At 46.6% G+C, this 5,444-nt stretch overlaps 1 pseudogene across 1 annotated transcript; it reads left to right on the top strand.

Annotated features, from left to right (window-relative positions):
- The first annotated feature begins 2,309 nt into the window (after nt 1-2,309).
- Nucleotides 2,310-2,755, top strand: LOC147998457 (small ribosomal subunit protein uS8 pseudogene; annotated as a pseudogene). Its single transcript, XR_015645475.1, has one exon. The product of XR_015645475.1 is annotated as a small ribosomal subunit protein uS8 pseudogene (transcript).
- The last annotated feature ends 2,689 nt before the right edge of the window (nt 2,756-5,444 follow it).

Below are 5,444 nucleotides of genomic sequence, written 5' to 3'. Positions count from 1 at the left end.
GATTGTCCATGTGGACCCGGGTAGTTGTCTCAGCACAGGAGACCCCGTTGTCCACAGGGAAGAGACCCCTGTGGAGGCCACAGACAGCACAGAGATCTGTGCTACACTGCACTTCCCTGTGTCCACACTTCCCCTGTGCACCTGCTTTAGTGACTAAATCACGGTAGGAGAGGAACTGAAATTAACTATACCACAGAATAATGAGAGAGTGTGGGAGAAGTTATTATTCTGTGACCTCTCACTCCCTCTCTGACCTTCACTCACATTTATGAGCTGAGGGGGTGAGAGACATGAAAGTCACAGCTGAGGGGGACAGTGGATCTGATAACCAAGCTGGCCCCAGAGTTCCTCAGGCCTGAGCAGTGTGGACATTGGAGGAAAGATGATTCTCAGGCCAGAGAGTACACACTGGTGATGTGAGGTTTCATCCCTGGTCAGTAGTGTGGGGAAAGATTAAATTTTCAGGTTTCTTGATTCTGTGGAGCTCTCCAAATCGCAGCCACAAAACTGAAGTGGAAAGAAGAGGAGAGATGGATGGGGGCTCCTGAAGAGAGTCACCCATCACACAGAGTAACAAATGTGGGTGAGCACAGGTGTGAACTCCAGTCACCTCCCCATGCAGGTCTCCACAGCAGCCCAGCAGCCTCACCAGGATTCCGGGGCTCCTGTTTCAGTGAACCACTCTTAGGTACTGTGAGTGTTTTCCATGGGAACTTGAAGCTCTTAGGTTCCATCCTGACTGATCTAAGGATGCAGTTGGGGTAGGCAGCCCCACAGAAAGGATCTGTCCCTGTCACTTTTCTTCTTATTTATTCTGTTTTTTCAGACAAGGTCTGTCTGCACTGCTCTGGCTGTCCTGGAACTTACTGTGTAGACCAAGCTGCCCTTGAACTCATATAGATACATGGCCTTTGCATCCTGAGGGCTGGGTGTCTTAGTTTCCCTTTCATTGTTGTGAAGAAACACCATGACCAAGGCAACACTTCTAAAAAGAGACATTCAATAGTGGTTGGGTAACAGTTTCAGGGGTTTAGTCCATTATAACAGGAAGCATGGCAGCTGCAGGCAGACATGGTGCTGAAGGAGCTGAGACTTCTACATCTTGATCCAAAGGCAGCCAGGAAGAGGCTCTCATTCCATACTGGGCAGAGCATGAGCATGGAGACCTCAAAGCCCTCCCTCTCAGTGACACACTTCCTCCAGCAAGGCCACGCCTTCTCCCACAAGGCCACACCTCCTAATAGTGCCACTCTTTGTGGGCCAAGCATCCAAACACATGAGTCTGAATAGGGGGCCACCTATTCAATCAGCCACAATAGGATTGAAGGCCTGTGTTAGCACACTAGCTCTAGTTAGTTTTTATTACTGTGATAAGACACTATGACCAAGGCATCTAATAAAAGAATATGTTCAATCTGTTCTCTAGTTTCAGAGGATTTGAGTCCGTGATGACAGAGGAGAAGTGTGGTGGGGGAACAGCTGAGAGCTCCGGACTTGATTTGCAAGCAACAGGCTGAGACACTGGGAATAATGAAAATTAGTTTTTTTAAATTACATATATATATATATACTGTAGCTGTCTTAAGACACACCAGAAGACTCAGGTGCAGTCAGTGCTCTTAACCACTGAGCCATCTCTCCAGCCCAGTGAAAGTCTTTTAAAACCTCAGTGCACACACCAGTGGCACACATCCTCCATCAAGGCCACACCTCCCAATCCTCTCTGAACATGGCCTCAGCTGGATTTGAAGGATTCATTCCCATGAGCCTGTGTGGCTGTTCTCATTCAAACCAGCACAGCAGTCACTGTGAAGTGTAAGAGGCCAGCAGGGTTCTGGAGATGTGTCCAGTGCAGGCTGAGGGAAATGCTGAGGGCACTCTGCTGAGTTAGGTCTCCCCCTTGGCCTCCGTCTCCTCCTGCTCAGCCCCTCTGTGTCTCTGTCCCTCAGGTCTCACCCCATCCGTGCCCAGCTCCCCTCCCTCCTGAGCTCTGCACTGACCCTGTCTCTTCCTTGGCCTCTGGTTTCTCTATGGTGTCAGCCAGCAGCTGTGAGGCAGCTGTGTGGTTCCTGAGGCAAACATTCCAATGGTGGCTGGGGAGATGGCTCAGCAGCCAGGAGCACTTGCTGCTGGTGCAGAGGATCCAGGTTGAGTTCCCTCAGCACACGGTGGCTTCCACCATCTGTGACTTCAGTTCCAAGGGATCAATGGCTGTGCACCTACATATTTATATGCACAAAGAGGACAGGTCATGAAAATAAAAATTAAAAACTATGATTTTAAGAATACTGCCTCTCTAGCCATCTTCTCTCACTGTCACCATAGTGGGAATGAATGTTCTGGCAGATGCTCTCAAGAGCATCAACAGTGTGGAGAAGAGGGGCAAACGCCAGGTCTTCATCAGGCCGTGTTCCAAAGTCATCGTTCAGTTTCTAACTGTGATGATGAAGCATGGCTACATTGGTGAATTCGAGATCATTGATGATCACAGAGCTGGGAAGATTGTTGTGACCCTCACAGGAAGGTTGAACAAGTGTGGAGTTATAAGCCCTAGATTTGATGTTCAACTCAAAGACCTAGAGAAGTGGCAGAACAATCTGCTCCCATCACGGCAGTTTGGTTTCATTGTGCTGACAACCTCAGCTGGCAATATGGACCATGAAGAGGCAAGACGAAAACGTACGGGAGGGAAAATCCTGGGATTCTTTTTTAAAATGTAAAGCATAAATAAAAAGCCTCTGTGGACTGTGAAAAAAAGAATTCTGCCGGTCTTTCTTCTACACATCAAGAGTGTGAGAGGGGCTGGGGATTTAGCTCAGGGGCTGGGGATTTAGCTCAGTGGTAGAGCACTTACCTAGGAAGCGCAAGGCCCTGGGTTCAGTCCCCAGCTCCGAAAAAAAAGAACCAAAAAAAAAAAAAAAAGAGTGTGAGGCCAGGGGTGGAGGGCACAGTGCTATTCAGACAACAGTGGACCACCAGCCAATGAAGAGAGCTCTGTAACAGGAAGGTAGAGATGGTTGAAATAGTGTATTGAAACGACAATTTGCAAAACAGTATAAATATAAAAATAAGAAGATCTTTCATTGTATGGACCTACTGTGCACAGTGGGTCACAGCCTCATCCCAGGGAGATGACTCAGTGTGTGCTGAACTTTGCATGTAAGCCCATGCCAGTTTTTGATTCCCCATGAGTTATAAGAAATCCACTCAGACGTTTGAATGCTAATTTGTAACAGACCCCGACATCCAAACAGCCAGAGCGTTCCTGCAGTGAAAGGTGTCCCCTTTCCCCATCTTCCCTCCCACTGCTGGCCCTCCAGGTCTCACCTGTTGCAGATGGAAGAGACGAGTTCCAATCTTGCGCAATAACGCCACCTGGTGGAAGAAACGGAGAGGACTGAGTCTGAGCCCTCGGAGCTGAGGGTAAAGGGGACCCAGGCTGGCTGAGCTGCCCCAGGGCTTCCTTGCTGTCTGTGCTTCTCCAGGGTCTCGGGTCTCATGCTGCCCTGCTCTCATCACACTTACATCCAGAAGAACTTTACATGCTTTTCCAGCCGTGGGAAGAAAACGCCCTGTAAGAGGGGAGGCAGGAGGCAGAGCCCTGAGTGCTCAGAGGAGCTGCAGAGCCCCAGAGTAGGTGCAGAACTCTGACCTGGACTATGATGTTGATTGTTTGATGTCAGCTACATGGGAGGTTAACTAAAACCCCAAAATGGAGGGCAACATCTATGAGGCAGTTTTGCTTAAGGTGAAGTGGGAAGATCAGTTTCTGACCCTCTCCTTTGATGGAGGAAGAGACACCTGTAATCCTGAGTATTTGAGTGGAGTCCCTCCCTGTTTCTAATCTGCCCACACCTTCTGCTGGAGGCCTCAGTGTAGACATGGAAGGAATCGCTTGCTCTTTGTCTGCTTGCTCTTGCTCCTGCTCCAGCTCCTGCTGCTTCTGTGGGGCATTCCTGCCTGCCAGTCCTTGCTCTGCATAATGACAGCAGACTTACATTTATTTATGGATGCCTAGGCTTCATGCTGGGCCTGTTCCAGCTTCTCCTAACTCAGTTATCCCATTTACACCATCCTAAGTTCTGCCATGTGGCTGCTCACCTCTCCTCAGATTCACACATCCCGACTCCTCTGAGTCTGGGTGGCGAATCCCCCATGCTTCTCTCTTCCCAGAGTTCCTCCCTCTGACCACAATCCTGCCCTCAGCTCTCCTTGGCTATAGGACATAGGCTTTGTATCTCATCCTTCAGAAGGTGCTTTAGGTAGGCAGGGTAGGACGGAGAGGCTTCCTCACACAGGGCCCAACAACATTACCTCAGCATTGCCCCCGTTCGTCCTATAAAAGGCAAATCTTTCTCTGACATCATCAACTATATAGTGAGAACAAGGATAAAAACATTATTATAAAGAGTTAATGATTATTAATTCTTCATTAAGAATTACTATTTATTTAATTGATTAAGAGGAATTAATTTTACAATTAAGAATTTCAATTTATTCTTAATATTAAAAATATAAGTATTAGGCTCATAACATCTGGCTTCTTTGTATCTGCCAACCATTGAGAAACTATTATCTGTCCTATGAATCCAAATGACCATAAATTCAAATCTAGGAACTTACCTGAGTGAATATTGAATATATTTGTTGGGAGTGATGTCCTTGAAACCCTCCATTATTGATGTTATTATTATGGTTAGAATTAAGTATGACTGGGTTCATGGAATTCCCCAGCCAGCTGCAGAAAACTAATACAAATCTGGTGGTCAAGATGAATAATCATATGATAAAGTTGTGACCTTGCTGAGAAACACATCTGACGTTAAGATACCCAATGTGATGACCTGTAACCTTTCTGAAAAACCAACAACCTGTTGACATCAGCTGACCACACAAATACTGTGTCCTTGGCCTGCATAAATGTTTCTTACTTCCCCCTCCCTCTGTTACCCCTGTTATGGTATAAATTCAGCCTTGGGGAAAAATAAAATTGTCGCCTTGATCAGACTCTTGTCTTGGAGTCCTTCTTTGTGACCCTTGTCCCCCATTCTCTTCCCTCTGCACCCCTCGTTGACATACGTTTTACTTTTTTTTTGAGACTTATGTTTCTGTAGTTATACTGCCAGATTTATGGGCACCAGGTATGCATTCATCATTTATCTTTGTCATAATAAAGTTTAAACTCTATATTTATGGTCCCTCAGAATAACAAGGAAACTTTTGTAACCATAGTTAACTCTTTTTTTTTTTTTTTTTTTTTTGGTTCTTTTTTTCGGAGCTGGGGACCGAACCCAGGGCCTTGCGCTTCCTAGGTAAGCGCTCTACCACTGAGCTAAATCCCCAGCCCCCATAGTTAACTCTTGATAAGTTTGTTCAACTTGTTGGAACTTGTCCATGATCTTTCTAAAGGAGTCACTACTATTCTGAACCATGCTAAACAAAAC

Source organism: Rattus norvegicus, chromosome 20 (genome assembly GCF_021556685.1).
Source record: "Rattus norvegicus strain SHRSP/BbbUtx chromosome 20, alternate assembly SHRSP_T2T, whole genome shotgun sequence".
Taxonomy (NCBI): Eukaryota; Metazoa; Chordata; class Mammalia; order Rodentia; family Muridae; genus Rattus; species Rattus norvegicus.
Note: the sequence above shows the minus strand (reverse complement) of the source record. Positions and strands in the feature narration are given on the sequence as shown.